This window comes from Melospiza georgiana, chromosome 2 (assembly GCF_028018845.1).
Source record: "Melospiza georgiana isolate bMelGeo1 chromosome 2, bMelGeo1.pri, whole genome shotgun sequence".
In the NCBI taxonomy this organism is placed as follows: Eukaryota; Metazoa; Chordata; class Aves; order Passeriformes; family Passerellidae; genus Melospiza; species Melospiza georgiana.
The window spans coordinates 30,341,424-30,362,610 of NC_080431.1; the positions used below are offsets into that span (position 1 = coordinate 30,341,424).

At 36.2% G+C, this 21,187-nt stretch overlaps 1 protein-coding gene across 1 annotated transcript in view; it reads right to left on the reverse strand.

The window, feature by feature from the left end:
* Positions 1–21,187, reverse strand: part of ITGBL1 (integrin subunit beta like 1) — a 124,868-nt gene that overhangs the window by 72,296 nt on the left and 31,385 nt on the right. The gene's annotated exons all lie outside the window — the stretch shown is intronic.

Consider the following 21,187-nt stretch of genomic DNA (forward strand, 5'->3'; position numbering starts at 1 on the left):
AAATATTCTAATAAAAGTAGGACTCATTTTCCCATTCCCATGTCTAAATGACAGAGTAAGGCATAAACCACTCTGTATCAATTATTACCAATGGTCCAGCAGCACTAACCTCTCTCAGTTAGAGATGCCCTAATCTAACGCATGATGCATGAAGGAAATTAATAATTTCACTTAAAATGCAAAACAGTCTGTTGAAACAAAATTAATAAAATATTCTCATGAAAGAGGTTATGCAGAGGAGCTATTTAACCAGAAAACACCAAAGACCAAAATTAATAAAATTTTGAGATTTAATGGAAGATCATTTGCATGCAACTGAAAGAAACTGTCAGGAATCTAACTAGCATGAATTTGTAAGATTGCACACATGATTTTCACCTTTACCATCCCTTAAAATATATTAATTTTGCCATTTGGATTTTTTTTAATTGCAAAGCAATGGCAATATTCTGCACAAAAATCAGGTTGAAAGGACTACATTGAAGTGTAGAAGGCTATGACTCCCTGCCATAACTTGTATATCTCACTGCATTTTCCCTGACACATGGATAATGCAATTGATCTGCAAGTCAGTTTGACATACGAATCCCCTTCTTGCTTATTTCCCACACCCACATGTACCAATATTACTGCCTTCCTCAAGACCAAAATAATGATGTGATGACATATAAACCAAGTATGCGATAAACTGTAAGAAAATTAGAAAAAGCAAAGAAGTTAACTACTGGGTAAGAGAAAAAAACCTTTTCTTTAAGAGAGGTTTTTGTAGGATCCCATTTGTTGTGTATAAATTTCTGCATTATTTAGAAAGCATATAATTTTATGAAATAGTAAATAAGGAGTGGCTATCACTATGAAAGCTGTGAGGTGAGATTGCAATTTCCCAAAAAAAAAAAATTTAGCAATAAAAGGTAGACCCAGTTATTTGAGGATGTGACAAAGAAGATGAGAAAAGTGAAGTATCCGACCTCACTAAATAGCTGGTCAAGAAAGCTGAATCTCAAAGTGATGACACATTCATTCAATTTTTTAAAAAATTACTGCAGCATAAATAAATGCTAAACAGAAATCAGAACTCTACTAAAAATCATCACCAACAACACATCAACAAAAAAAGAAAAAAAAAAAAAGGACAACTCAAGAAAATGCAATAATTCCTTTAAGAAAAAGAAGACTGTGAAAAACTTGCAGTTTCAAACATTGAGAGAAACATTTTATAACAAAGGGCTCCATTTCTAACTAGATGAGCAGTCACCTCAGAGGATATCTGGAATATGCAGAAGGCTTTTAGGGTGTAATATAAAATTAATATGTGAGGAAAACTGTCAGATGTCAGAAAATATATGAAGAAAGTGAGAACAGAAAATGTTAGGCAAGGTCAGTTCTTGCAAAATTCCAAGTACTAAAATGTACTTTCATCATCCAAATAAAAAGAAAACAGGAAAAAAGAGTGGCTTCGCCAAGCAGAAAAAAACAGTTAAGATTAAAGACAATTTACAGGCAGCCCAAAACAAAACTAATACGGGGATGTTGACTACCAGTAGAAAATGCAGTGTGGCTAATGACATGCTCTCTGGAAGTGAAAATTACTCATCCAAGATGAGAAGAAAACAAAGACATAAAACTATTTTTAAGGAAGTGTCTGGATCAAGAGGGCAATACTCCATAACCTCCATTTGAGAGTACTTAAAATACTTGTACATGAAAGGGCAGTTCAGCAACAAAGACTATTAATGAACCTATCAGGTTGGCAATCAAGGGTCTGAAAAATAAAACCTAGCTTTTTTTTCTTTTAAGCAAAATAAGTGCACATGATCCAGACAACATTAAAAAAATGCCTGTTACCTCCTGAGCTGTGCCAGGATTTGAAATAAACTATGAAGCATTGCATAGCTACAGACACTGAAGTAATGAAAATGGAATATAATGAATAACAGCTTTACCCCAAAATAGACTAGCATTATGCCAAAATAACCTGGCACATCTTTTTTGAGATAATGAATATTCTAAGAAAAGGAACATAGGAAATCCATGTGATAGGATCATATGTGTTGGACACAATGCCTCCCATGAAAGGAAAAAATATTCTGGAAAAAAAGCTCTAGAAATGCCAAAGAATCACAACACAGTTTAAAGGAAGGAAACAACATTAGCACAAAAAGGCATATTACTGGAATAGAAGACGTCTAGCTAAGTTTCAAATAATGTTTTTGGAACTCTGTGTGTTTTACTGATACTGATAAAGAAATTCAGATAATACAAACAACATTTGGCAATAACAAGCCTGTAAATGCTCACTAAAGAGGTGAAGAGGTAAGACCATACAAAAATAACTGGACTGACAATCTGAAGGACCAAAATAGTAAAAGTGGATTGAAACTGGAAATAGAGGCACAGAATTACACACTAGGGGCAAGGAAATGATGCCACAGTCTAATACCACCCCAGCTGGAAACAGCAAGAAGAATGTGACTGCATGTTGACATCAGCTCTGGAAACATGGTGTGACTAAGCCTTCAGCTGACAAGTGTCTGAGATGTACCCATTGGGGATATATCACTAGGGACAGGAAGCGGCAACAAATCTGCATTTGAAATTATTCACACAATGCATAGGATGTGGTCCTGAGCCCAGTTTATCCTTGAAAACTGCCATTAGGTCTCTAAACTTTGGAAGACTAAGTCAAGTTCTCCAGGGAAAACATCTGCAGAATTTTTGTCACTTGCAAAGTTACAATTGGTTGGGAATTAAAATATCTGAGCAGAAAGATGGTAATTTAAACCATAAACATTTGGCTCTGATCACATACTTTTCTGCTTAGACCCTTGACCTCAACCTAAGTGCCTTCTAAAATATTTTTCTACTATATATATGCATGCCTACCGGTCCAAGAGCAAAGACACAAAGGTAAAATCTCTGATAAAAAGTTCTGAATGCACATCTGTATTGCACGTATTCAGGGCATCGATTTGGAAGCCTGCTTTTACTGAGCTCTGTGTGCAATCCATCATGAGAGACAGGCACTTCTGCAGAGTGACTCAGGCCCTGTGTGGGCTGAACAGACCTCAGAGGTTGTCTGTCTTTTTTCACTAAACTGCTGGGAAGCTGGGACTTTGGAGTTTGATGCATCATTAAATACCTTTGCATGAAAATACAGATCATTCATTTATGTTCTTTTGCTTCGCTTATCTATACAATATTCAATGTCAGGGTTAAATATTCTGACACATTTTGAATATAAAAAGGAGCATGATGTCAGCTTAGTTACAGGTTGAACTGCATTGCTTTATGAAAACAATTGTATTAAATAATTATTGGATGGACCAGAAACTAAGTTTGAGCACTGCTTTGGTTTTTATGGGTCAGCAGAAATTGCATCATTCAGCAGTGCTATTGGGTTTTTTGTGCATCTTACTGGAAAAGATTCTCTCCATGTTTGTACCTGTTTTCTTTAATATTTTTTATTACATTACATTCACTGTGACTGAAATTTGCTACATCTTGTGCTTAAACTTTCCATAGGCAATGAAATCGGTCAAAACAAACTACTTGGTTTGTCACCTCCCATGCTCTTCCGAAGAGCATGTGTGAATGTATGCATGTTTATCTGCCATGACTATCTTTTCTACAGAGCAGTGGTGGGGCACAAAAATGTAGACTCCTTAACAGAAAGAAAAAATAAGAAAAGACTGGTCTTCAAGACCTTAAATTGACAAAAAAGGTGACTAGGTTTAACACCCGTATCTTTAATTTTCTGGATAACTTCTGCCACACAAAAACATCACCAGAAGTCCAAGTGATGAGCTTAAAAACTCTTCTTCATAAAGAAAATATTGATAATTGATTTTGTCATAGAATTTTTGGTAAGGATAAACATCTTGGTACTTCACAGCTTTCAGATGTTTTGTATGAGTAGAGGTAGGTAGTTTAAAAACAAACAGCCCAATGAAGGAACATGCTACCTTTGAAATTACAGTCACTATTTTTCTCAGCACGACTAATAGCGTCCTCTCTGTCTAGAATGAACTGTGAAACTATGGTCATGTGATTATTAAACTGCTAAAGCTTTTAAATAAATTCTTGGCTCATTGAGTAAACACAACTGGAAATACTGCCTTTGGAATAATATCTATTTATGTGGTTGCACCACATTAGTTATAGCAAAGTAACCCTCACATCAAAAGCTGTCTTACTTGAGTGCAAAGATCCAGGCTGTTTGGCCAGACACTAAAATATACTCGGATGTCCTTGCTGCCACATGTTTTTGATAGCAAAAGCCCAATGATTCTATGTAAGAACACAATTGAGGGCAGTTCTCACTTTAAAATTGTAATGGAATCAATTTTATACAGGCAGGTGAGATGCGTATGCTAAGATAAGGATTTCTCTCTCAAGCATGAAGTTAGTCATCAGAAGAAAATCAGCAGCTGGAATGATAAATTAATTGGGCACATTACTATGCATTTTTAGCAACCCCTGAATGATTTCTGAAGTGCTTTTTAAATCTGAAAAAACTAATTCATTAAATGGGTGAAGAAATATGAAGAATTTTTTGTTCTGGATTCCAAATTCTGATTGGGATATTAGACAGGAAGGATAATTCCATTGTAAGAGTAGAAAATGTTGGAAAAAAAATTAAAACTTTTTTTTCACTTTCAGCCTATACCAGCACAATGAGGATGTTTTTAATATTTCTTTCCAAATGGATACCTTTCTTTCCAGTAGTAAGTGAAATAGATTGTGCTACTTTGCACCAATGAAAAGCTAGTGAAAACGTTTCAGATTACACCAAGATAGTATTTGCAAAATGGACAACTCTTATCTAACTGCATTTGAGATTCTCAATAACTGTGACTTGAACTCAGATGAAGCATTTTTCTGACTCTCCTTTTTTAAATATTGTTAGAGTTGCAATTTTAAGGGGGAAAAAACTTATTAGTTTGTATCATTACTTTTTTCTCCATCTCAGTATATTTAATCTCTTTTTAGGGCTGGGGTCCTGGTTGTCTATGTTGCATTGCCTCCAACAAAAGCCAGGTCTTCTTGACACTGGGGTTTTCACAAGAATACTGCCTCCTCCTTCACATCACAACCACTTGTTATTCTCCTTGTGCTGACAGGATGAAGTTAAACTATGGATTGACCAAGAGGACTGGAATTAAGAAACAATGCTCAAAAACTCCAGGAGCAAATTTCAAGGGAAAAGCAGCCTGATAATAACAGAACGTCTCAAGCCAATTTTGTCACTGAAGCTCCTTTATCAACAAGCCACAGTCCTGATAAGAACTTCATCAGAGATTTTAAAAGCAACACAGAAGGAGAGATCTTTAAGGATGAAAAGAAATTTAACCTTATCTCCCTCTCAAAAGGCTATTAAAAATGAAAACTCACTACATTGGAACTTAGATGCTCTTACATTAAACCAATTTATCCACGTTTATTTAAGGTGTCCAGACCTCGGAGTAGTCCAGAGTAAGAGAGAAAACCACTGAGTGCTGGGCTGTGGGGAGCCTGAGAGACTGAGTGACACAGAAGAGCACACAAGGTCTGTAGCACAGTTTGCCTCTCAATGCTCTGCAGTGATTGGATTCCCCACACATATTTAAGTTCATCTGAAATGGATTTTCAGAGTTAAAATGAAAATTGATGACAAACCATCCCAATCTAGTTATTACTGGAAGCACCTTGATAATGAAAATTTCATAAATGTTGTTAAATTCTAAATCCAACAGAGGTATGGATTAAACCAAAACAAATGATTGCAGGAACTTCCTATGGAAAAGCAAAAAAATGCCACTTGCACTTGCACCGTGTGTTGGAGGGATCACTTAGAACAGTGTTTTAGTAAACAAATATCAAACAGCGTTCTAAAGCGAAAAAATCAATCAGAACCTGCATTAAAATAGAGAAAAATCACCAAAGATACGTGTGAGGGCATGACTGCTGATAGTATTTATTTTTCAGGTTATTAATCAACTAGACACAGTGGCTATATCTAGTATACATACTCTAAAGTATTTACAGCAATAACATCTTTTTTTCATGTTGTGTCAGTGTGAATTCAGGAGTTTATAAATCTTCTAATCATCTCTGAATACAAGTTGTGCAAATAAGCTAATTTAAAAGTACTATTGCTAAATTTGGAGAGAAAAAGTATTAGCATTTGCAGAAGAGTATTTTAAGAAAACACTTAAAATTTAAATCAACATCATACAGGACAAGTATTAGATCAAGACATAATAAGAATCTATGGATCAGATAAAAAAAGCTTAAAATCAGTATCTTTAAAAACTAAAATGGATTAGAAAATTAAACTGAAATTTAAAAAAAATTAAAAATTAAAGTTTAAAACTTGCTCCACCTGGAAAGTCTGAATACTCTCCACTACTTAGATTATAGTTATCTTTCTCTGCCTAAAGAGGTCATCACGAATGATTTTATTTAGTCTTGGAATTTAAAACTATATTTACTGACAATTGCAATTCCACTGACAAGATTAGAAACTAAATTAAAGGAATGCTTACAAAAGATTTTTATTGCATATACTGGTCATAGTACTTTTTTATTTTTATATATGCTACTCTAATCCTGTATTTCAGAATTTCAGAGCAACTGTTTCCGAAAGAGGCGAGGAAGAATTTTCATTCTTTTACATGGCCTACTACTTCATATAAATGTTTGAATTCTTCCCCTCTCAACCATCTGTGTCAGCATGAAACAGATAAAGGTGAGATTGTCTCCTGTGCTCTTAAATTCTCTCAGCACATAACTCTTTGTGTCAGGTTATACAATTGTGTAGCCCTTTCTATGTGTCCATCCTACTTCTGTTTAAGTGCCTAATAAGGTATTAGAAACTAACGTTTTCAGCAAGTAAATGCCAAAAAAGCATAATGTATAATAATTCTTTTAATAATTCTTTTTGATATCAAAGAATTCCAAATGACATTTAAAAAAAAGTTTTGGAAGTGAATTTCATGAAAAATTCTAAAATAATTTTTTCATCATGGTTTAGAAAAAAAAAAAAAAAGTAAGCAAGAGATAAAAGTTTTTCAAATATTTCTATTCCGATTTCATTGTCTGCAGTTACAACACATGGCAGGGGTAATGCATACTTTTAGCACTCAGAGTGCTGGACAGTGCTCTGAGACCAAACAGTTTCACACAGCTTGAGTCTTTTACTTGAAGTGTATAAAAAACCCACAGCTGTATTTGTAAAAAAACCTCTGTGTGCTATTACTACACATGTGTACTTAGTATTAAAATGTTTGTGCCTATCTGTACATAAACATACCTCAAGAAACAAAGACAACCCACATTCCTCTGCCTGTAGTAAGAATGTCCAAAATACAAGAAAGCATAAATTTCACTGCTGATCAGTGACATCTCTTTTTCCCCACTTGGCTATAGATTCAAATTCCCTGTACAGTGAACTGACTCAATGAAAATCAATTGGATATTTTGAATGATAAAAATGAAGGAAAGCAACACTTAGCTGAACCAGCTCCAGTTTGTTATCCTGGAGGTGGCACAAGTTGATATCATTTTAAATGTGACTCATGCTGTTTAGACAGATGATATAAATATCTCAGGGAGACAGAGATAAATTAGTTTTATCCATCAAAACAGTCTAGACTCAAGGTTTCCATTAATAATTCAATTCTTCTGTGAAAGATTTCCTACTTATTTTTAACCAAACGGTTTCTCATTTTTTTGAAGATCAAAAATAATCAACTTTTAAGTAAGAAGATCTTTAAATAGGCAGAGTAAGTATTTTTTAGCTTTTTTAGAGGACTGCTTTTCCATATATTACTGTACCAGTGTAGACTTTTGCACAGATACTACACATGTCAAACAAAATTATACCTGAGAGATGAACAACTCCTTTCCATAAGATAACTTTCAGAGAAGTTACCCCTTGTGGGCTAGGGGAGAGAACAGGAATGGAAGAAGTGAGAAAACTCGTGGGTTAAGGTAAAGACTGTTTAATAGGTAAAGTAAAAGCTGTGCACACAAACAAGGCAAAACAAGGAATTCATTCACCACTTCCCATTGGCAGGCAGGTGTTCAGCCATCCTCAGGAAAGCTGCTCTGCATCACACATGACAGTGATTTGGGAAGAGAAACGCCATCATTCTGAACATCCCTCCCTCTTTCTTGCTGAGCATGATGCCACACAGGATATGCCCATGGTCAGCTGGGGTCAGCTATCCTGATCCAGCTCCTTGTGCACCCCCAGCCTGTTCCCTTGTGGGGTGAGAGGCAGAAAAAGCCTTGACTCTGTGCAAGGGCTGCTCAGCAACAGCTGAAACATCCCTGAGTTATCAACACTGTTTGCAGCACAGATACAAAACACAGCCACATACCAACTGCTGTAAGAAAAGTCATCTGCACAAAAGAAAAAAAGCCAGTACAAGCCCATTTCCTGAGTCCAGTCATTTTGGTGTGTGCTTCAGGTTGACTAACAAACATTTTCCCAGAAACCTTCCACTGGATCCTTCCATGGTCTGGGCTACACATAACCTTTTAGGATCTGTAAATCTAAAAGAGATGAACTGAATCTGACTGAAGGACAACTTCTGCCTGTGAGATTAAAAATATCACCACACCCCTATGAAAACCCCACAAATGCTGCAGGGTTTTTTATTTTAAAAAAGGGCACATACATTTATTAAAAACTGTGCCTCCAAATGCCTGGGTCATTAGTACTGAAGATATAGCTAAAGATGGTAGGGCTAAAATATACCTTGTTAAATACATACCAAATTTTACCAGTGTATTTGATCACTGAGGGGAAAAAAATAAATCAGAAAGTTATTTAGGAGTAAAGTTATGCTATACACATTGCACATTCAAAATGAATGCAGCTGGTACTGCTGTTTACATAGAGCACAGGTTGACACCACAAACTTGCTTCAAGGACCGGCTGAGCTCAGATTAGCTGTACAACATTTCATTTGCTGCATATTAAATAAGTGGCCACCTGTGTGGCTTTGCCTTTTTCTTCAAGTTCTCATGTGAACATCCTTTTGTTTGACAGTCAAAATGAGCCACAGTGGTTACCTCAGAGAATATCCTATAAGAGGTGTGAAGGCCACCACAATGGTGAACCTCAGCACAGACAGAATTCAGGCAGCCTGACAGGCCTTGATTAGAAGTCCTGATGCTGCACAACTTAAAGAGATGTAAGGTCCGTCCTGTTCCTTTTTGTCCTTCTTGTGTTCTCTCCAATTAAAGATAGCAATAAAAAGCTATTTTAAACAACACCTTATGGAGTCTGAGAGCCTTTATTACCAGGATTAACAACAAGGTCTAGCATAGGCGAGTTACAATTCTCTTGAGCATTCTCTAATGAAATCCCAGACATTGTACCATTTCTGGGTCTCTGTTGGTCAACAAAGTCCACATTAAACATGCCAGTTACAGAAATGTTTAATGGAACAAGCCAGGTGGGTAAGACAGTTCCCAGGAGTAGAAAAGTGAGTCAAGTACTATTTACAGTATGGCAAACCTAGTGGCAAAAGGGTCAGAATTACAAGCCCGGCACAATTCTGAGCTGCACACAGGAAAACCTACACCTAAATTAAAGCCAATGCACTGAACAAGGCCTGTTTGAGGACTGTGTAGTGAACACTGAGTTAGAAGCTAAAAACTTTATGCTGTATCTCCTTTGCATAGTGAGCTGGAGGGCAGAAAAGGGGACACCACCTCACAAAACAACCACAGGCCTCCTACGATGACTACACTTTAACGAAATCTATCACCATCATGAAAGTTACTGCTATTCAGTAATTGTGCTTAATAAATTACTGACTGGTGATCCAAAGACTTCAGTTTTTAAACCCAGGATCTCCTAGATGATGTGCCTTCTCATCTGAAAGAATTATATTAGGTGTTATCTCTTAGAGATAGAAATATTTGTTATCAAAGCTGTATATTATTTACAAAACAATTTATGCATAATTTCAAGATAAATATAACTAATTGAAATGGATAATTTTATTTAATGATATTTAAATGGTGCTTTTACATATATAGGAAATTAAAGGATTGCACATTCCTCCTATAGCTCAAGATCATAAATATAATTAACCCTTTTCCTTAGAATTATGTCTGGTAGGATATCTGGCCCTTTTCTCTTCAAACAATGTAGATACACACGACACAGAAAACAGAAATTGTAAACAGCAGCTTGTCACAGATTAAAATTGTTAAACACCACCTAGTAATCCCTGAAATTGAGTCACTAATGTCTCCAAAACTTTTGTTAGTATATGGGGAAAACTCATTACAAAGTAAGAGGCATATAAAACCAGAGTATTCAAGCTTGCATCAACATTTAAAAAGAAACTGAGCATTGCACATAGTTTTAATAGAGCATTAGTAGAGAAAAAAAACATGGGTGCCTCAAAATCTCACTTTAGAAAGTTTTGAAAATATCTGACACATTTAAGGGTTATACCTCAACATTCCAATGAAGATCATGGATCAAAAGTTAAATACAATTCTGAGTAAAGTTGTGCCTGCATTTATCTCCTGCCAAACGTTAAACAAATGCTCCTCAGTATTTGTTTTGGCTATACTTTTCCCCCACTGTACAGCTAGGGTACTAGGTCTTTCTTCCCTTGCTTTTTGAATACTAATAATCTCTCAACACTAAAACTTTTCCCTATGCTCTTAGAAAAGATAAACATTTGTGAAGTTTTATCCTGTTCAAAGATTGCAGTGTTTTCTTTATCAGTTTCAAGAAGAATCTGAAGTTCAGCAACATAAAGATGGATCTTGCTTCCTAGAACATGCCTCAGGTTGATAGTTTTTCTACAGTCCAGCCAAACCTGCTGCAGCACCTGTTGTTATCACATTCTTCAAAGTACAGACTTACCAATTTACCAAGCTGTGCACTGGCTCCTCAGTGAAATTAAACAGACTTCACTTTCCACAACATGGTATAGGGTATTTGAGAAATTTAATTCCTGAGATAACAGAGGCTAAAATATATTGCAATTTCAGTGTCTTCAAGAAAAGGTCAGGTCTGGATTGGAAGCATCCTCACTCATATTCCTCAATATTCCTCATCCAGTGACTTGAGCCTGTCAGAAGGAAGGCTCAGCAAGTGGAATAATAGGAGGACTGGTAAAGAAATCAGGCATTCACAATATGATTCTTTAGGAATACATTGCACTTTCTTTATAAGTAGGAAGACTGCCAGAGAGAAGGAGGTGGCAGGGATGAAAAAAAGTTTACTTTTTTCCAGATGTGCCACAGAATCATAGAATACTCTGAGTTGGAAAGGACTGACAAGAATCATCCAAGTCCAGCTCCTGGCCCTGCACAGGAGTACCACAAGAGTCACACCCTGTGCCTGCCAGCATTGTCCAAATCCTTCTGGAACTCTGTCAGGATGGTGCAGTGACCACTTCCCTGGGAGCCTGTCCCAGTGAAGATATTCTTTGCATATCCCCAGCACATCTTCATACCATCCCCTCAGGTCCTGTCACTTCTCACTACAAGGATCAGCACCCACCCCTCCTCTCCCCCTCACGAGGAAGTTGCAACTGCAGTGAGGTCTTCCCTCAGTCTCCTCTTTTCCAGCCTGAAGAAAACAAATTACCTCAGCTACTCCTTGTATTGATTTCCCTCCAGGCCCTTCTCTGGACACTTTCTAATAGCTTTATATAAATAATTTATTTAAAGTAATATGATTATATAATAATAGATAAGATAGATGGATGGATGGATAGATAATTTATTTTGAGACAATTATGAAAGCACTACAGCCAGTGGCTCCAACAAGCAGCTTGCTTTGATTTAGAGTTTATGCCTGGAGAAAAATCTTTACTAGGATATAACATATTCTTGCTTTTAGACCCTTAGACATTTCCCAGATAACATGATCATTTTCAGAAACCTCTTATATTTTGTGAAATATATATTAGAACTGATTTCTTCAGTTGCCTTTTTGAAAACTTTCCATACAGTTCATGGCACCTCACAGTTCTGCACAGCACAGTCTGAAAAACAAGGTAGGCATATTAGTAAGAGAGAGAGGTTACTAACTTAGGTGCCTTGGGTACATCACCATAATTGGATGTGTGAATGTGCTCAGACAACTTAGGAAAAGGCTTTTGCAGAGTAGGAGCTATTATATTACTTATTCTTCGCATCAAAAGCAACACAAAAACCTCCTTGCCCAGAGAAACAGTGAGAAAATAGCTGGCAGGTGGGAACAGAGCTCCAACTGTGAGAGTATGCACAGATTACCATCCTTTTAAACAAAGAGTAATCAGCACAGTATTATACCTTTCAAAAATACCAGAGACTGCAATTCATGGCAAACTGAAATCAACTCTATTTTTATTTCTTGGTTCAAAATAAATCAGGGAAATCTTCTCAATTAAAAGAACATAACGGACAGGAGGTGAACTGATTGCTTTATTTGCTTTTAAAACATTGTTCCAGATTCTTAGTGTAGAAAGATTATTTCTAGGTGTGGGTGGTATAATTGGAGCTTCTCAGTCTCTTTATGTTGTTATTCTCCTCAATGCACGTTTAAATGTAGTGGTAATAAGCAATGAATTTAGAAAAAGAAAATCCAAACAATTGAGTGACATTTCCCATTCCTTACAAAGTTTGAAGCTCAAAGTTCTGAAGTCATTTCAGGTGAAATCCTGAATTCTTTTAATTTCAGATATTTATGTAGTCCTCTTACCATATAATCTTAGCATACCACAATCAATTACTAGGTACTTGTGTGGACATTTACATTCACAGAAACTGTGGTGAAAAAAATTGCCAGTTTTTATAGATAAGGAATACAACATACTGGAAGACATGTAAAACAAGTGAGTTTAGCTAATGTCCCCAAGGTATTCAAGGTAAGCCAGTCACTGTCTTTACACTCAGACCACAGAAGTCAGTGGGCTTGTCTCTACTCATTGCACGGTGCATTTCCTTCTTAGAGAGTAGGCAGCCAGGAAAGAATGGAAGAGAACATACAGAATGAGAAGGATACAGAAGAGACTGGCCTGATGAAGTCAATGGCAACATTCACATTGATTTGATCATGTCTGGTTTCAATCTCTAGTTTAATCACTCTTGCTCATGACAGAGGTGTCCTCTCATCTAATGAAACCACCAGAGGATCTTCAAAAGCTCAATCACAGCAGCAAGAAAGGAAGGCTGTTCTAACAAAGGATGCTAGGTACCTTTTGATAAAAAATCTCTTACATGCACAGAAAAAAGGGTAGATTCTCTGTCACCTTTCAAAAGACAAAATTCCCAAAAACTTTTGTTGCAATAAATGAAAAAAAGAAGAGGAAAAAAAATCCCTCTAAAATTACAGATTCTCTAAACAAGACTTTCCTTGCACTTCTGAGTTTGAGATGAAGAGAATGAACATTTTAAAGGACACAACAGGAAAAAAAAGGAGCAAAACAAAAAGTTTCACCAAGCTGTCTTGATAATAGAAGAGTAATTTATTTTTTTTATTCCCTAGGACTTCTACACTTTTTAAAACATTTTGAGGAAGAAGGTGGGAGTAAAAGGCCTAGAAACTAAAAGGAGCAAGCATGGACAGTTCAGAAATCAAGAATAAAAACAAGCTATTTTTCCTTCCAACTCAGACAAGCTAATAGAAACACAACACATACTGAACTCCTAATTTTTCTGTCCATGCTGGTTATTCATGCCTCTTCAAGCTTGACATAATCACAAACCCATTCCGGTTACCCTAAGACCTTGACTAGTCAGTGAATTAAATGGTTTATTAATAGAATTTTTTAAAAGAGACAAAAAGAATTAACTAGGGAAAAAGCATTACTAAAGTCACAAAACCCAAAAATAATGCAATTAATAACAGTTAAAATAGGACTTTGAAAAACAAGAACAACTCCAAGTACCTCTGTTCTCCTTTTGGGGAGCACAGCTTTGTTTCCCAGAGCTTCCCCAATGTACAGCCCTGACTAGCTTTCATTCACTGTGGAAAATCAATTATCACAGAAATTAATAATGTCTGTTTACTATGGATATGTTAGTTGCTTTGAGAAGCAGATCAATTTGAAAGATAGATTAGACAAGGACAGCAAATTCATGCCAATACTGAAACTTATGCATATGGATTAAGTTAAGACTGACTATGATGGCTTACACAAAAAAGTGTACACAAATGCAAGATCAAAATAAGTACTTTGTAAACAGTACTTAAAATTTTAAAAGCTAAGATGAACATATTTCTTCTTAATAAATTCCTTAAGTCAAGGCTTGTCATAGGAAAAAAGCCAAAGGGTAAAAGTATAGGCTGAAAGGAGAATGCAAAATACTGGGGAGGAGAGGAAGGGATAGGAACCAGGTGAAAACATCAATTGCTTTGAATGGCTGTGGCAGAATGGGGTAGGCAGAAGACAGTATTAAATAGAACATGTGTAAGGAACCTAGAAGCAAGTGAAGAAGAAATTAGAGTCTGAGGAAATGAAAAAAGAAACCAAGGCAAGAAGAAGAGGCAGCATCAGGTGAGTAGAAAAGACTGGTATATAATGTGGACCACAGACAATAAAACAACGTGACTGAAGTGAGGATTCAGAAGAAATAAAAGAAGGGAAGATGAGGAAATACAGACAATCATTAAAACATATACTCAAAATAAAGATGTGAAAGAAGAAGGAAGAAAGCAATGACAAGGAAAATGCAAAGAAAAAAAAAACATAAAAAAAATCTTGGCAGAAAGAATCAACCTTGTCAGTCAAAAGGATGAGATTTGATCACATTAAGAATCAATTCAGGCCTTGCAGAAGATATTCCCAAACAGAATGCAATTTCCCTAAAGGAAATGCCTTTATAACAAGAAGAATTAACAAATCAATAGAAGAACTGTTTAATTTTCTTGCCATTAGTTCAAATTCATATTCTCTGCAAAGAATGTGTGAATGACAATCACTGAGCAAAGCAGAAGCTCATTCATATTACAGTTGCCAATCAAAGCTACAATATGTATTCAACTGGGGTCTTCGGTAGATATCTACAATATAGAGGAGCACAACAAAAAACCAAGTTAGATCATAATGAAATAAAGTGTTATTTTTTATTTGAATATAAGTTAGTCAATCTTTCTCCATAACAAGTTAAAAAAAAAAAATATATATATATGTAATAGTGTGATTTTCTTGGAAAAGGTGCATCTTCATGAATTTATTATGAACACTGCTTGGTTTAATTCCAATTAGACAGCGGACATTTTTTTAAATCTTGGAAATGCTTTAAGATCAGACAAACAGATAAAAATTATCACATGTGTTTCTAACTTCTTCTACATGGTTCACCTGATTGCTTACATAATATTCAAACACAATTTCCTCTCATCTAAAAAGATAGGTTATTGCTACTTTTTATAGTGTCAGAAATAGACTTAAAGACGTCTTGCCTGGACCTCTCCAGTCCACCATGACAAACACAATCATTTCTATTTCACTTCAGTGTCCATGGGCTGGAGCAGACATGAAGCGAATGCTGAACCTACTGAAAAGACTGACTAAATTCTTTTCCTACACCCACACCCCTCACAGTGTGTATGGGTGCTGATTTTCAAGACCCTAATTTTCTGCATTACAAAGCAATTGTATATTTTGTTAACGCCAAGTGAAATCAATGTTCTTGAGAGGTGCTCAGTACATCCCAGAAAAAAGCTCTCCCAGAATGTTGGGATTTTTTTCCCACATGGGGCTGACTGCCCCCACAAACAGCAGGGTTTACACTTTGTGGGCATAAATTATTGGTTAGGAAAAGAAGTTTATATTCATTTTAGAAATACATCACAGGCAAACTGCCTTGGAAGCAATTTAGCATTCCTTCTAGTTAAACTGCTGGATTATTTCTAAGTGCTATTTGGTGGGCACATTTTGCCTAGCAACAAGTGCCAGATGTCATTCCATTTCCTGTACACACAATAGAGGTCCATAAATTGCTTCAGGTTTAAGCATTCTGGCATTATAGCTGCTGTTCAGAATTCATTTAGTCACAAAATATCTTGCATACAAATACTTTATATAATCTCTTTACACAAATGAACGCATCTAAAGATAAACACGTGAGGGATTTTTGGTTTTTGTTTTTTTTTTTTCTCCAAATGCTTTTGGCTTTTCATAGGAAAAATAAGGCCATGTAGTTGTAGGACAAGGGACAACAGCTATAAATTAAAGAGAACAGATTTAGATTAGAAATTCAGAAAAAAATCTTTACAGTGATGGCACTGGAACAGGTTGCCCACATGTGGATCCCAGTTGCTCCATCCTGGGAACTGTCCAAGGCCAAGCTGGATGAAGCTCTGAGTAAACAGATCTAGTGGAAGATGTCCTTGCCCATGGCAGGAGGGCTGGAACTAGATAATCTTTAACATCCCTTCCAATCCAAGCCATTCTATGGTTTTCTGATATTAGCAAAAATACTTTGAATAACACATACTTAGAATGAGAAGCCAACATAATAACATACCTAGAGTCCAAAAAGACTGCAACAAACATAAAACTATTTTAAAACTTAGAACGTAAAGTAGAAAAATGGTAATACATAAATATGGCAGGGAACTAACCAAATATTGATTTTTTTATTGGTGTATTGAGAATTTGAAGATAACTCTAGGTGAAAAATAGTGCCTGGTAGCAGAAACAAGAAAAAGTTTATTATGAAAAGCACTGGTAGAAAGAGTACTCCTTCATAATACTTTATAAAGACAGGGAGTATTGATCATCTGTTGTCATCTTATTCCATACTGCTGTCTCCTTATCACAAAAGCTTCATACCTTCCTGGTGTTTACTCATGGGCTTCTCCTCTAAGCATTGACTACCACTTTCTTGTTCACAAAGTAGCCAACTAACTCCAGTTCCCTTCCCAACCATCCAACCCCTCTTTTATAGCACTCTTTTTCTCATTGGTTACAGCTGTGGCCTGTTAAAGCCAGGCCTGTTCCTAATCTTTGATAATTGGCCCAGCTGCAACTCCTTAGGGGTAAGATTACTTCCTACACTATCTTTATTTTCTTACATTCCATCCCCCTACAATCATCAACAAACAATTTGAAAATATTTCAGGCTGAATATTCTGCTTGAAAGCAGATATCTTGAAAGAATACAGGTCTGTAAATACCTGTAATCAAAAAGAAACCAAAACAATATTTAGAAAATATCACCTAGGTGGATATCACCATCTGGTCTGGATATTAACCTTTGTATTAGGCAGGTGAGCATTTAGTTCTTCAGTGATTGGAATGCAAGATCATAGTGAAAAGGATACCACAGTATTTGCATGAAGTGAAAAGAAAATTGCCACCAAAGATGGTGGAGAAAATTGTAGGGGAAAACACTCAGGAAAGAACTAAGTTCTAAACAGAAGAGAACTGCAGGACTGTGCTCCTCCCTATTACAAAGTTATCAAAACCATTATAATTTGGTCTCCATACACAACTTTTTATCAGGGATATCATGTGGAAGCAAATTTAGTAAAACTACCTAAAAGAATTTAAGTTTATCTCTTGTCCCAGATAATGCTGTGGCATTTCTCTTCAATTTAAGAGATGATACCTCCTTTGGGACCTATGATAGAGCAAAATGCCGATTTTGAAGAGACTATTTCCAGGTCTATCAGGTTGGAATTTCTCATCACCAGATAAATAATGTTATTATTCTGAAGTCAAAAAAATTCCAAAGCAACAAATAAGCCACATTCCCCACCTCCAGATCCTCACTAATATTTAGCTTTAAGTGTTTATTGCTCTTCAGGTAATATCTGTTTTACGATAATTTTTTAAAACAAATAGAAATAATAGTTCGTGATATTACTAAAGTTGATAATCTAAATAAAAACAAGCACTAGCAGGAAGAGTACACAATATCCCACTCAGCATTTCAATATGTGTATCTGGTGCCTAATTTCTCCATGGATGTTTAAAAGAAAGAACAGTTCATAAAGCCTTTGAAGACAGAGCTAAATATGGCACATTGTTCTGGCATTAAGCAAGTCATAAAGGCTACCTGGAAGTTTTTCCAATGCTTTTTCAGACAAATCATTTCCACATACAGATATGTGCATCTCCCCACACATATATAAAATATAGATACATATTTACTATAAAAATAAATATACTTTAATTAGCACAAAAAAGTATACATTTTGCAGAAGTATTGCAAGAAGAATAGGAAATAACTAAAATGGAAGACTTAAGACATATTTACCATGGTACCTGCTGCCACAAAATGTCAAAATAATTTTTTAAAGGTCTCTAAAAATGTATTAGGAAAATAAGCCTCCACCACACATCAATAATGGGTAAAGCAGAAAAAAGGAGTGGGTCTGCTTAAAAATTCTCTTGAAATAGAAAGTGGGCATTTTTCAGTACAAATCATCAGCAGATTTCAAGAAAAGCAATTAGAGCAAGTTGAATTTTTTTCTTAGCACATTCTTTTACAATGTTTCACTTTTGCAATGACTTTTCTTAAACTACCTTTTCTTTGGAAGGAAATTGAGAGATCAAATGTGAATGGCAACAGGATCTTATTATGCATACTTTTTATTTATTAATTCAATATAGGAAGTATTTTCTTTTCCTTTTTCACACAATGGCTGCCTTGAAGGGAAAATGCAATTCAGTTAACTTGCATTTCAAACAGATTTTTTGCCTCCGCACTTTCCAAAAGAGAGCTGCATTGAAAACTCAAGAGTTTCTGATCTAGTAGTTGTAGTTAGAATGTTGTGGGAAACAGCATCAAAGACTTTACTGAAGTCCAGACATTCAATAGCCACAGCCTTTTTCCCTCATCTATGCAATGGGTGACCTTGCTATAGAAAGAGATGCAGTTGGTCAAGCAGGACCTGCCCTTCCTAAGCCCATGCCCTGGTTGTGCTGGGCATGCTGGTGGTGGCACTCAGGATGGTCTGCTCCATGAGCTTCCCCAGCCCTGGGGTCAGACTGACAGGCCTGTGGTCCCCCAGATCCTCCTTGCAGCCCTGCTGGTAGATGGGCATCACATGTGCTGAGCTCCAGTCAACTGGGACCCCCCTCGTTAGCCAGGGCTGCTGGTAAATAATGGAAAGTGGCTTGGCAAGGAATTCTTACGTTCTTTGACTTTCTGGAAGTGCTTTTCATCTGTGTTAGCCTTGCAAAATACCTCCAGACCTTCCAGCAATAACATATAACAGGTCAGGATGTTTTAGGTTGGGCTACACATGGGAATGTGTGTAGGAGTAAGTAGTATCAAAATACTCTCTCTTTTTAAGAACAGCAATACCATTAAGACTTTGCAGATTGTAAATTGCAGAATGCTGAAAGCACAGAGCTGGACACTCAGCTAGTTTCAAACTGGGATGAAGGTGTGATTGAGATGCAATAATCAAATTATTCTACATACTTGTAGTAGCTAATGGAGACTAAATTCTTAATCAAGTTACACTACCTTTTTCTTTGTGCTTTAAGCTGTTTCAGCATGCATTTTCCCCCTCCCATAATGCACAGCCAGAATCACTCCCTTTTACCATTTCTGGCAAAAATAGATCAGTGAGAAAATTCTTCTAAACATATTAACCCACTTAGAAGGAAGGGAACACCAGGACTAGTATAAAGATGTCTGCATGATCTTGTACTGACCTGGACACAGGAGACCTCCCACATGCTATTAAGCTACAAAGCCAAGGTGAAGTCATACTTCCTATTCCATGGCATTCATTTGCACTGAAAGCTTTCAAAATAAAAAATAGTCTTGTTGAAATCATATTTCATCCTTAGGATCTTGTGTCACCCATGTCCCAGCACATTCTGTCCTGGTACTCTAGCTCAGTCTCTCTGAAGCAGAGAGAAAGGACAAAACACCAGGGAACAAAAATCATGCTATTTTCAGGAGCAGTTTCCACCCTTATTTCACCAGTGCAGGATAGAAACACCTCTCACAATTCCAGCTTTCCATTTCCGTTCCAAGAATTTTCGTGTACAATGGTCTGAAAGTGCCATGAGTGTCATTTGATGCACAGTAGCTTTACAGGCTCCGGAAAAAAGAGAGGACAGGCCATTCTGCTGAGCCTCTTCCTTTGTCAAAGTCAATAATTTTTTATTTCAAATGAAAATGTGAGGGCTCATTGTGAGCTTACACCAGTAAGAAAAGCTAGAAGGGCTGTACATACAGATCTGACCCATCATCTGCATTTCTGACTTTCTACAAATGGTTTTGTTTTTAAAGTAGGTGTTTATTGTATGGATCAGTCATGGGTTTTGGACAGGAGTCTGCAGCTCTTGGTAATTTTCTGGCCTTGCAAACTCTTGCAGCCACACATATGAACCTAAGGCTTGCTACGACACTTCAGAGGCTTTTCTCATCTTTTTAGTATAAATTTGCAATTTTAGACAATGTTTAATTTTCCAAGTGTTGAACCAGTGAAATAATTCCATTGTAACATGCCTTGGAAATCAGGTAAATCCTACATTATATGTGTTTTAGAAAGGACAATTGCTCCAGAAAAGTGAGTTTCAATTAATGCATTGAGGTTTTTTTGAATGTTTTGAACTTCCAGCTGTTTATCTTTGTCCTTATTGGTTTGGACTTTGTTTTTTTCAACTAACCTTCCCCTCTGCTGACTGGAATAAACAGCAATATGAAGATTAAAGTGGAAACCCAGTCCTTTGCATATCCCATTGGTGGGAATGTCTGCTTACATATAATTACTAGCCTTAGATGTCAAAGACGTCCAGATGTCATCATTTTAACATGACCTCTCTAAGTTTAAAACAGGAAAAGACTACAAGGGAAAAATTTCTAATGCTAGAAGTGCAAAAATGGAGAAATCTAAATGTCCTGCTTAAAAAAACAATAAAACTCTGACATTCAAAACATATTTTCTTTGCTTTACATTTAAATTTCTGTCTCAGGTAAGGCTTTCTATATAACTCTGCTTTGCTATTTTTCCTCCAGAGGTTAAAATAAATCTCCCAGATTTCTATAGAATTGCACCATATGACTTCCTGCTGACACTGAATTGAAACATATAGCATTCTCCTCTACAGCCTTCAAGCTATAACAATCTTCCATGTCACTCCCCCATCTCAGCAGTCTAATATCAGCGGACATTTCTTTAATAGTCTAAAAATTAGCATTTAAAATGTTAATTGCTTCCTGACTAATGATGAAAATTACGAGTTAAATGTGCAAGAATTATTTA